Source organism: Macaca thibetana, chromosome 10 (assembly GCF_024542745.1).
Source record: "Macaca thibetana thibetana isolate TM-01 chromosome 10, ASM2454274v1, whole genome shotgun sequence".
NCBI classification, from domain to species: domain Eukaryota; kingdom Metazoa; phylum Chordata; class Mammalia; order Primates; family Cercopithecidae; genus Macaca; species Macaca thibetana.
Window position 1 is genome coordinate 24,314,422 of NC_065587.1, and position 12,612 is coordinate 24,327,033.

Genomic DNA, 12,612 nt, shown 5'->3' on the forward strand with positions numbered 1-12,612 from the left:
ACCCCATATGGCACCTTTGTGCAAATGATAAAAAGATGCCTCTTCCTCAAGACATTTTGCTGCCATCTGCTAGAAATTATTGGTATAAATCTGGGATGTGTACCATGTGAATGTGATACCCTTGTGTTGTGCACAACGTGCACAGCTGTACTTGGCAGCCCTGGAGCACCATGAACAAAGGCATAGAGGCTGAGAGAGTTGTGGTGGGCCCCAGTGAAGCTTATTGAGGTTGGAACATTAGCTTGGTGGTTGTGTGGGCAGAAGCACAGGGTGGGACCGATACACTCATATGTCAGGAGATAAAGCTGGCAAGAAAGATAGGGCCTCATGACACCCCACCCTGTGGTTTTGGTGAGCTTCAAAGCTGAGACACCATCTCACATAATCTTGCACAGGTCTCACTCACCTTTCCTCGTCTCGCTTTCATTCTCCCCACCTCCACACTCTTGGCCAGCATCTTGGACTAGAAGACAGGGCTGTCTGCGGACCAGGATTCCTGGACAGAAATCAGGAATATAAGGGTATTAACCCTGCTGCACTGTTGGAAGTTGGAAAGAACTAGGCAAATTGCTTCCATTCCCGGGGACTTGTTTTTCCCTTCTATAAAACGACAGCTCAAATATCCATCCAGCCCCAAGATTCTGAGGTTCCAAAGTTTCATGACTCTCTAAGGTTCTGATAATTTATCTCCAAGCTTCTGTGATTCTCTGATTCCAAAGCCAAGCCACATGGATTCTCATTCTAAGTTCTTAAGGTCTGTGAGTAAAGCTCTAAAATTCGACTGCAGTGGAGTCCAGCTTCACAATCATATGAGCCCCCTGAAATTAACTTCCATAGTTCTTCACCTTCAAGGTCCTATTGTTGGTAAGATGCACTATGATTTTATAATCCAGGAGGAAAAAGAGAAATACTACTGATCAAAATATAACACAATTGTTTTCTGGTCACTCAGAATTTTTCTACTTATTGAAAGAATTATTTTCAACTTATTTAGACATAACAGATATTTTTCTGGGTATCAATCTGATAAGTCCTATAAAAGGTAAACATGCTAGAAGTCCATCAGTTAAGTCAGTTCTAAAACCTCTTTGTGGCCAGGCATAGTGGCTCATGCCTATAATCCCAGCACTTTGGGAGCCCGAGGCAGGTGGATCACTTGAGGTCAGGAGTTTGAGACCAGCCTGGCCAACATGGTGAAGCCCCACCTCTATTAAAAATACAAAAAAATTAGCCGGGCATGGTGGTGCGCACCTGTAATCCCAGTTGCTCTGGAGGCTGAGGCAGGAGAATAGCTTCAACCCAGGAGGCAGAGGTTGCAGTGAGATCATGCCACTGCATGTCAGCTTGGGCTATAGAACAAGATTCTATCCCAAAAATAAAATAAAATAAAATCTCTTTGCATTTATAGTCCAGATTCTGGTCTGGCATGGTGGCTTATACCTATAATCCCAGCATTTTGGAAGGCTAAGGTGGGAGGATCACTTGAGCCCAGGAATTTGAGATCAGCCTGGGCAAGACAGTGAGACCTTATCTCCACAAAAAATAAAAAATAAGCTGGGTGCAGTGGTGCATGCCTGTAGTCCCAGCTACTATGGAGGCTGAGGCAGGAGGATCCCTTGAGCCCAGCAGTTCCAGGTGGCAGTGAGCTATGAATATGCCACCACACTCCAGTCTGGGGAACAGAGCAAGACCCTGTCTCTAAAAACAAAAACAAGGCCATACACGGTGGGTCACGCCTGCAATCCCAGCACTTTGGGAGGCTGAGGTGGGAGGATCACTTGAGCCCAGGAATTCGAGACCAGCCTGGGCAACACAGGGAGACCCTGTATCTACAAAAAATTAAAAACAAAACACAGAGTCCAGATCTTCTGGATCACTTTCATCTCGCAAGCTTTTTTTTTTTTTTTTTTTTTGAGGCGGAGTTTCACTCTTGTTGCCCAGGCTAGAGTGAAATGGCCTGATCTTGGCTCACTGCAACCTCCACCTCCTAGGTTCAAGCGATTCTCCTGCCTCAGTCTCCTGAGTAGCTGGGATTACAGGCATGCACCACCATGTCTGGCTAATTTTTTATATTTTTAGTAGAGACGGGGTTTCTCCATGTTGGTCAGGCTGGTCTCGAACTCCCAACCTTAGGTGATCCTCCCGCCTTGGCCTCCCAAAGTGCTGGGATTACAGGTGTAAACCACTGCACCTGGCCTCACAGGCACTTTAAAATGTGCATATTAGCATCACTGAAACAAGATATGTATGCTTGGCAAAATAAACACTAGAAGAAAATAACAATTAAAGTCATTTTATATTTAATGTATTGTTTTGCTAATTAATTTACTAATAAACAAAATGCCTTGTAATAACAATGGAGGACATATAAAATTATAAACAAAAAATAAAGAATAAAGACTAAAAGAAGCAAGTTAAAGAAAATAACACGTAGTAAGGCTGAGAGCGAGTGTGACTTAGGAACCATAAACCTGGTGTTCCTTCTGTGGGTCCTAGTTTCAACATATCTCTCAAAACATGAGCATCTCACCACCTGGAGCAGAATTTCAGAGCTTAAAGATAAGCCACACTTTTGCCTTCAAACCAAAACTAAGGTTTCATTTCATCAGGTGGTCCACCCAAGAAATGATGATGAGTCCACGTCCAATATTGACAGAAACCAGAGAGGCTGGACTTCCCAAGGGGCTATGTTGCCTTCAGCCTTTTTGGGGGCTTCTCCAAGGCAATTTTGACTGCATGGGTTTGGCTCTAAATGCTAGCTTTTTGTTTGTTTGTTTGTTTTTGCTTTTGTTTTTTGTTTTTTAGCTAGAGTCTCGCTCTATTGCCCAGCTGGAATGCAGTGGTGTGACCTCAGCCCACCACAACCTCCACCTCACAGGTTCAAGCAGGAGTGTCCCTAAACACTGGCTTTAAAATACAATGCCTGGGGAAATTGGGGACTTCATATTGTTTCAAGGCTAGATAGATCCCAGCCTGTGAATCTTTGAGTCTTGGGCCTTTGGAAAGGCAAAGCATCTTGATTATGAGAGAGCAGCTCTCATTCTCATCGACAAGAGGCAACCCATAATCTTTTAGACATTGGAGCATAAGCCCAACGCCGGCAGTGTGTATATGTGGGGTGGAGGCAGGAGGATCACCCAGCAGCATTGAATGCTTTTGTGCCAGCATGCGATGCTGATAGATACACAGCAACTGGACTCTGGGGAAAAGACATGGTTCTAGGGTGCCCTGCGGAGGTTCTAAAGAGATGAGCCTTGTTAGAGCCACACTGCCACGACAGCCAATCGTCTGGGTCAGGTACTCAGGATCACTGAATGCTTTGTAAAGCCTGGATCCCCAGCTAGAACAATAATATTACACCCTTCCAGAAGGAGAAGAAAACCTGCTCACTTACCTTTACTTCCTGCCCACTGCCGAGCCACTGCCTTCTACCGGTGTACTAGAAAGGGTGAGAGAGACCGGAGTTTGCATTCCAGCTCTGACAATTACCAGCTATTATCCTTGGCCAAATCAAATTACCTGATGGAGCCTCTGTTTCCACATCTGTAAAATGGGAGTAATGATAATAAAACACCAAAAGATTAGAAAGGGTAAATGATCATCTTGAATATAATAATTATAAGGTGTTTAGCACATAGCAAGCACCTGAATAAAGTGTTTTCTGTGGCTGGGCACAGTGGCTCACACCTGTAATCCCAGCACTTTGGGAGCTCAAGGCAGGTGGATCACTTGAGGTCAGGAGATGGAGACCAGCCTGGCCCACATGAAGAAATGCCATCTCTACTCAAAATACAAAAATTAGCCGGGCATATTGGCATATGCTTGTAATCCTAGATACTCAATAGGCTGAAACAGGAGGATTGCTTGGATCCAGGAGGCAGAGGTTGCAGTGAGCTGAGATCACACCACTGTACTCCAGCCTGGGCAATAGAGTGAGACTCTGTCTTAAAAATATAAATTAATTAAATTAAATTAAATTAAGTGTTTAAAAATTTTTTTAATTAAAAAAAAAAAAAAGTAGAGACAAAGTCTCACCATGTTACCCAGGCTGGTCTCGATCTCCTGGGTTTAAGCTATCCTCCCTTTTCAGCCTCCCAAAGTGCTGGGATTACAGGAGTGAGCCATTGAGCCTGGCCTAAAGTGTAATTACTGATATAGCATCAACATCATCTTCTTGAATGTCAGAGCTGGAAGGAATTTTTGGATCAATGTGTGTTATGCTACATCTATGCTTCCTGCTTTTGACAAATATTGACTGAAGATCTCTTAAGTACTGGGTTTTGCCTAGATGCTGGGAAGATAGGTTGGGGAGGAAGACAGAAGAGGTATCTGCTCTAGGTGTTCCCGGCTGAAGATGCAGACAGGAGGAATGAATTATTCTGCCTGCCTTCAAAGTCACATCAAATTCCTGGGCTGCATGGTCTGGTGTCTGGTTCACCAGGATGTCCTGAGGGGCAGTTAGCCTTCCTCAAGGAGGTGACAGACAGATTGAGACCTGGGAGGGTTCACTGAGCTAGGGGTGCTGAGAGAAGAAGCCCCAACCTAGACAACAAGACGATCATTCTGATCCTCCTCCTTATCCTCTCAACTGAGATCTGCCAATTCTGTCTTCCAAACATCTCTGGAACCAAAACGCCCCCTCCATGCCCACATCCCCTCTCTGGGTTCCTGAATTATTTCAACACCCTCCAAACCAGTTTCTGCCTGTTTCTTCTTCATGCAGCAGCCAGATGGATCTCTGCAGAAAGTCAGGCTCACCATGCCCTTCCCTTGCCGAATACCTTCCCTGTCTCTCCATCACCGCAAGAGAAAAGCCCCGACTCCTCCCCACGGCCCACAGAGCTCTGCAGCATCCAGCCCTGCAGACACCTCTGATCTCTTCTCTCACCTCCACCACATCCTGTCCACTCTGCATTTCATGCAAGGCCCCACACTCGCCTCCTTCCTGCTAGGCCTTTGCACCTGCTGGTGCACTCTTCCAAGCATCCCCACCCAAGCCTCTGGCATGTATACACACCCCCGGCCCTCCCTCCCTGGACCAGGTTAACCTCTGTTGCTCCTGCCTCGTCAGTTACAGGTGCTCACTTTACTGTGGAGGCTTGTCAAAGGATCTAGCTTCCCCAGCTTGGACACAGGACCCTTGTCGCCCTGTTAGCTGCTGAATCTGTGCCTAGCACAGAGAGCTCAGGAAATGCCATTGCTAGAATGTTATTAAACAAATGCCTCCATTCAGACCTCTTCCTCTGATCTCCATTTTGTTCATCCACAAAAGGACATTATAAAACATGCTGCTGGTGTTTAATCTATGTGCCTATCAGATCAGTCATATGAAGTCTCTAACACGCACGTAATAAACACTATGTAATATTGTTGTATTGTTTCCAGACCAGTCATGGCTGGCTCCATGGAGGCAGCATTACCAGTCCCAGCATTTTCCGTATGGTAGGCACTATTTATCGGACACATGAATGAATTAATGAGTGACCAATGAATGAACACATGGCTGGCCATGTGCAAATTACTTAATATCTGTGTGCCTTAGTTTGTGTGTGTGTGTGTGTGTAGTCACCCAGGATGGAGTGCAGTGGTGCGATCTACACTCACTGTAACCTCTGCCTCCTGGGTTCGAGTGATTCTCATGTCTCAGCCTCCCAAGTAGGGGGAATTACAGGTGAGCAACACCATGCCCCGCTCATTTTTTCTTTTCTTTTTTTTTTTTGAGACCGAGTCTCGCTCGGTCACCCAGGCTGGAGTGCAGTGGTGCCATCTTGGCTCACTGCAACCTCTGCCTCCTGGGTTCAAGTGATTCTCCTGCCTCAGCCTCCTGAGTAGCTGAGGTACACGCCACCATGCCGTGTACCTCAGTAGGCTAATTTTTGTATTTTTAGTAGAGACGGGGTTTCACCATATTGGTCAGGCTGGTCTTGAATTCCTGACTTGGTGATCCACCCGCCTCAGTCTCCGAAAGTGCTGAGATTACTTTTTTTGTTGTTGTTGTTGCCCAAGCTAGAGTGCAGTGCACTCTCAGCTCACTGCAACCCTTGTCTCCCAGGTTCAAGCGATTCTCCTTTCTCAGCCTCCTGAGTAGCTGGGACTACAGGCGTGTACCACCACACCTGGCTAATTTTTGTATTTCTAGTAAAGACAGGGTTTCGCCATGTTGGCCAGGCTAGTCTTGAACTCCTAGCCTCAAGTGATCCGCCCACCTCGCCTCCCAAAGTGCTGGAATCACAGGTGTGAGCCACCGCGCCTGGCCCAGAAATTTATTTTAAACAGATAATATATACATATGGCAAATAGAAAGTTAAAAGAGAACAAAGAACTAAAGTTCACAGTGAAAAGTAAGCCTGCATGCCTACCCTACATTTTCTTCAGGTATTCAATGCACAAGCATATGATGCATAGATAGGTCTATTATTTTTCCAATTTTACACATGAAGAAGCAGAAGCACTGAAAGGTTACAGAACTTAGACTGTGCTGAGATTTATCAGTCAGGAGTTTTACTTCATTTGTGTATATCAGGGTTTCACAACCTTTACGCTATTCGGCATGTTTTGCTGTTTTTTTTTTTTGTTGTTGTTGGGGTAGTGGCAGGCCGGGGGTGGAAAGGGTGTCCCATGCACTGCAGGATGTTTAGCAGCATCCCAGGCCTCTACTCACGAGATGCCAGTAGCGCCTCTCCTCTTCCCCAGTTAGGACAACCAAAAATGTCTTCAGAGATTGCCAAATGTCGTGGTGGTGGAGGGATGTCAGAGCAAAATCCCTGATAAATGGATAGAATGTGGTATTTCCACACAAACCTCCTCCAAAATCACTGGTGTGTATGAATATACATCAGACCACTACTTTATTTTTTCTGTGTTTTACACAAACAGTAGCACAAATACACGCCGCTGCGGGTCTACTTTTCTTTTCTTATACCACTTTTTGGTGGTCATTCCACTTCATTGCTTACCGGCAGAAAGGAACTTCTCTTAAATAGAACTGTCCGGGAGAAGTGGTGAGCTGCCCGTCCTAGGGGTAAGCCAGGGGCAGACAGGGGCTTCCAGGGCGGCGGGGCGAAGCTCCCGGGGTGAGCCTCCGGGAAACTCCCCAGCCAGCCTCTGCTTACCTCGCGGTCCCGAGACGCAGTGGAGGGGACGGGGCGGGGCGGGGCCGCGTCTCGGGCCCGCCCCCGTACGTCACGTCGCCGCGGCCCCGCCCCCGCGCGGGCGCCTCCCCCTTCCCCGGCCGGGGCGGCTGGAGAGCCCGGAGTCGCTGGGTGCGCGGGGCTGCCTGGCAGCGCCTCGCCACGGTAGGTGGCCCTGGGGCGGCGGAGGGGGCGGCCTGGGGCTGCAGCCGGGGGCGAGGGCTCAGGGCCGTGCGGGTCGGCCTCGGGCGCCTGGCAACCCTCCGTCCTGGCGGCTGCCTCCGGGCCCGGCGCGACTGCTCGGGCTCCGGGGCTGGGAGCTGGGATCTGGGAGGCAGGCAGGCGGCGCGGGCGGGCGGTTCTGGGATCCGCACCCGCTCGGCGTCCCGAGCGCTTTCCGCGGGGTGCGGCACCCACCGGGCCCCCGTTACCGCGCTTCCCGCTTCGGACCCAGCGCCTGGGAGACGCTCAGCGTCTGTTGGGGGGGACCTGGCGGGGAGGGCGGCGCGTCCCCGCCTTCGGAGTCTCCAACCCCGCCCAGGCGCGCGGGGACCCCCAGGCGGGCGCCGGGGCGCGTGGAAGTTAACTTGCAGCAGCCGTGGAGTTGCGCGGAGCGTCAGAAGTGGAGGCGTTGGGGGCGGAAATCGTCGGCTGGGGAGGTGGGCGCAGGGAGCACGGGGTTGGGGAGCCCTAGTGAACTTGGAGGTCACTGGTGAGGAGCGGAGAGGAATTTGACCTGAGGATCCCACCCCCGCTCCCAACCTCCCTCCGTAACCTATGCTTCTTAGAGTGAGCTGGATGGGAGGTGCCCGGAAAGCCGGGACTGGGAGGGGTAGCGGGGGACGGGGATCGTGGGCTCAGAGGCTGAGCACGCCTGACCTGGCAGAATCGTTGTTAGGTGGGACAGAGGTCGAGGTCTGGCATTCCCACTTAAAGGCCCGTTCCCTAGGGAAAGAACCATCCACTTCAGCACAGTCATTAGAAAGCACCGTGCCTAACATCTTGCCCCCTTCCCCTTTTACAGATGGGGAGACTGAGGCTTGGAGAGGTCACCTGCCCTTGACCCTAGGACCCACAGCTAGGATGTGGCAGAGCTGAAACTCACTCACAGGCCTCCTGACTTAATGTCCTATGGGGATATTGAGGAGGCGGGTTGGTGAACTCCTACTTATCCTACAGAAGCCCCCTCAAGCAGCACCTCCTCCGGGAAGCCTTCCCTGGCATTCTCCTGGTATTGTTGGGTGCTTCCTGTTTTGAACCCCACAGAGGTAGCCAGCCCTTTTTCTCACTTCCCAACAGACATTCCCTTGCATGTCTGTCTGCCGGACTGGGCTGTGGGTGGACACCTCTCCCTAGCCTCCATCTGATAACACTTTCACCTCAGCAGGGTGGTCTGATGGCGAGGGTAGTCTTCTGGATTTGAACAGATCTGTGACTCACACCTGGATTTAGTAGTGATGTGGCCCGGGCGACCCATTTTCCTTCCGATTTAGCCTCAGTTTCCATAACTGTAAAACTGGGTTTATGTCATTGTCCTAAAGGAATTGTTGCATCATTTCTGAATCCCCCCACCCCACTGAACCCCAATTGTATTACTATTTACTTAATATATATCTTTGTATCACCTGATTTTTAAAAATCTCGTGCAAACTTTTTATAACAGTTTTGTTGAAATACAGTTCACATACCGTACAATTCACCCTTTTAAATTATATGTTTCCGTAGTTTTTAGGATGTTCAGAGTTGCGCAGCCATCACCACTGTCTAATTTTAAAACATTTTTGTCATGCCCAAAAGAAATGCTGTTTCATGGTCACTCCCCAATCCTTTCTTCCCCTATCCCTTGGGCAACCACTTACTCACTCTCAAATTCTCTGTGAATTTGCCTGTGCTGGACATTTCATATAAATGCAATCATATACTAGGTAGCCTTTTGTATCTGATGCTTTTCACTTCAGAGAATGCATGTATCAGTACTTCATTCCTTTTTGTGGCTGAATAATATTCTATTATGTGGATATACCACATTCTGTCCATTTGTCAGTTGATGGATGTTTGGGTTGTTTCTAATTTTTGACTGTGATGAATAATACCATGAACATTCATGTACAGGTCTTTGTATGGACATTTTCAGTTCTCTCAGGTATATTTCTAGGAGTGGAATGGTTGGGTCATAAGGTAACTTTAGGTTTCACCTTTAAAATTATTTTAAACTTATTTTATTATTTATTTATTTATTTTGTAGAGATAAGGGGGTCCCACTATGTTGTCCAGGTTGGTCTCGAACTCCTGATCTCAAGCGATCCTCCTACCTCAGGCTCCCAAAGTGCTGGGATTATAGGTGTGAGCCACTGCACCCAGGTTTAACCTGTTGAGGACCTGCCAGACTGTTTTTCCAGAACAGCTATACCATTTTATATTCCCACCACCAGTGTATGAGGGTTCCAGTAATCTTAAATACATTTAGTGTTCCCTGCGGCAGTCATAACCCTTGAAATCGCTGGCTTTGATGTGTTAATTACAAACTATTTTCAGGCCAGGTGCGGAGGCTCACGCCTGTAATCCCAGCACTTTGGGAACCCAGGCGGGCAGATCACCTGAAGTCAGGAGTTCGAGAGCAGCCTATCCAACATGGTGAAACCCCGTCTCTGCTAAAAATACAAAAATTAGTCAGGTGTGGTGGCGCGCGCCTGTAATCCCAGCTACTTGGGAGGCTGAGGCAGGGGAATCCCTTGAACCCGGGAGGTGGAGGTTGCAGTGAGCCAAGATCAATCACACCACTGCACTCTGGCCTGAGTGACAGAGCAAGACTGTGAAAATACTGAAGCAAGGGGAGGCAGTGTAGGACCCAGTGGCTTACAGAGCCCACCCCAGGAGCTGGCACACAGTATTAGGAGGTGTGAAAGGAAGGTGGAAGCTGCTCGGATCTTCCCACCCCAGGGCAGCCTGGAGCCCCTTTGCCAGCTGAGGCTTTATGGAGGCCAGGGAGACCCTCCATGGCTCTCCTAGACTATAACTGAAGGGGAAGACTTGTCCCTTGACCCCCAAATTAAGTCTGGTCCTGCTCACACTCTACTGGACCCCCCACGCCACTCTGAAGGTGACCTCTCTGGATGGCCACAAGAATGTCCTATGTGAGTTGCTGCTTATCTCAAGAGGGGCCACCCCCCAGGCCTGAAATGAGCAGTCCTGAGTTACAGACGCTTCATCTGTGAACATTCTGCACATACAGACATCTTCCCCCTCCTCTCAGCATCTTCCCCACCCCTAGGACCCTGTGTTTCTTCCTTCACGCTCTTTGCTTCAGCAAGAGGCTGCACCGGAAGAACTCAGGTCAGAACCCAGCATTTTCACAGAGGAAGAGTTCCTTGAAGGTAGTTAGTTCACCCCAGCTCGAACCTGTACTCTGCTGGTTCAGGAACTTAAACCGGCACTTATCTGCATGTTCCAGTTTCCTGACAACTTGGTTCATCTGGGACAGCTGCTGTTTGGGAATGGCGTTAAGACCACGCCTCCCAGCCTCTGTATCTGGCACCTCATGATTTTATTCTTTTTTGCATACTTGCTGTTCCTTGTCCTTTTAAAATCCTGAATTCCTGTGCCTTAAGAAAGCAGCCTAGGCCGGGTGCATGGCTCATGCTTAGAATCCCAGCACTTTTGGAGGCTGAGGTGGGTGGATTGGTTGAGCCTAGGAGTTTGAGACCAGCCTGAATAATGTAATGAAACTCCATCTCTACAAAAAATACAAAAATTAGCCAGGCATGGTGGTGCGCACCTATATTCCCAGATGGTCGGGAGGCCGAGGTGGAAGGATCGCTTGAGCAGAGGTTGCAGTGAGCTGAGATCGCACCACTGCACTCCGGCCTGGGTGACAGGGCAGGATTGTAGGGTATTAGGTCAGAACACAAAAATCAATTAAATATTTTTTAAAAAGAAAGGAAAAGAAAGCAGCCTGGGGACATGGAGACGGGGTGGGAAGGCTCCCTAGGCAAGGAACTGCCCCTCTCTGGGTCTCAGTGTACCCTACTGAGGAATGGGCATAGACCATTCAGAACTAAGATGTGGTGGCACCTTGGGATCGGTTAGGCTGTTGAAATGTATTATTGATGTAACTTTGTGGGTGTATTTGCAGCAAGAGTGGCAGGTCAGATATAGCTTCACAGCCTGGGGTTGGTGACCAGAATGTACCTTTTTGGAAACATGAGTGTGGCTTGTGTGGCTTTGATGCCCCATGTGGCACCAGGGAAGCTTCTCTGGGTAGCAGCAGCTCCTGCTCCCCGACTTGCTGCCTATTCCTATTGCTTGCAAGTCCCTTTGCTCTTTGAGGACCTGTGTGTACACTGTCTAGGGCCCCTCCAGAGGTCTGGGATGACTGTCCCCTCGCCTGTCACTTCTCAGGTCTCCCCCACCCTGGACTGCAGCCAGGGGAGGATTTGTGGGAATGATTCATTCAGAGCTGCCTGAGATCTTGGCCAAGCCCCAGAAATTGCAGGGAAGGACCTCAGAGGGCAGTGCCCACAGGCCCTAGGGAACGTCTGGGGCTGATGGCCCGGGGAGAAACTTCTTATCCTATGTGCTCAGATGGCAGGCAGCCAGCCCATCTGCCGAGAGACTTTTTGTATCAGTAAGACTTTTGACCCGGGCCTCTGCAGCCAGAAAGCAGGCAAGCAGCCCAGAAAGCAGGCAATGTGATAGGGAGCTAGGGGCACTGGTCTGTATTAGAATCCGGGTGCTCCACATCTTTCTGGGGCTGTTGGCTGTTTCTCTATGCTTTGGTTTTCTCATCTGCTGAATACAGTAGGACCTGTCTCCCAGGGGTGTTGGATGGAAGGGAATGGTGGTAAAGCACTTACCCTGGTACCAGGCAAAAGCTGAGGCCCTGGGGTTAAACAGGCTCTTTGGAATTTTGAACGTGTTCCTTTGTGAACCTTAGTTCCTCCATCTGTCAAAAGGCAGCAATTATAAATACAGCCAATATCAACGGGGCTTGCTAGGTGCCAGACACTGTTCTAGGCACTCAGTGTGCTTTAACTCATTTAATTCCCGCAGCAGCCATATGAGGTGAACAGGCTGAGGAGCAGAGAGGTGAAGTAATTTGCACAAGGTCACCCAGCTAGGAAGTGGGAGACATACGATTTGGATCCAGAGTCTCTCTTTTTTTTTGAGACAGGGTCTTGATCTGTTACCTAGGCTGGAGTGCAGTGGCACAATCATAGCTCACTATAACCTTGAACTTCTGGGCTCTAGCGATCATCCCACCTCGGCCTCTCAAGTGCTGGGGTTACGGGCATGAGCCACCACACCCAGCCCAGACTCTGCACTCTGAATTCTCATTCTTATCCCTCCTTGATATTCCATCTAAAGGCCTAGCACATAGAAAATACACAGAAAATATCAGGTGTTGTTATAACTATTCTGAATAAATATTGATCCACTCTCCATCCCACTGTCCACACTCCTTCCCTGATGGACAGAACATGCA

General features: G+C 49.0%; 1 protein-coding gene and 1 long non-coding RNA gene across 7 annotated transcripts in view; one reads left to right on the forward strand and one right to left on the reverse strand.

The window, feature by feature from the left end:
- Positions 1 to 393: 393 nt before the first annotated feature.
- LOC126929559 (uncharacterized) lies at positions 394 to 7,124 on the reverse strand. Its single transcript, XR_007717203.1, has 3 exons — positions 6,957 to 7,124; positions 3,395 to 3,439; positions 394 to 496 (listed from the first exon to the last, which is right to left on the reverse strand). It is a non-coding gene; the product is annotated as an uncharacterized LOC126929559 (long non-coding RNA).
- Positions 7,125 to 7,225: 101 nt separating this feature from the next.
- Positions 7,226 to 12,612, forward strand: part of TPST2 (tyrosylprotein sulfotransferase 2) — a 63,727-nt gene continuing 58,340 nt past the window's right edge. For 5 of the 6 annotated variants that reach the window (XR_007717190.1, XR_007717191.1, XR_007717192.1 and 2 more), the window contains exon 1: positions 7,234 to 7,295. The gene's annotated coding sequence lies outside the window, so the exon portion shown is untranslated. Of the gene's footprint in view, positions 7,296 to 12,612 lie in introns of all 6 variants that reach the window. The other variant, XM_050745932.1, reaches the window with a different exon arrangement.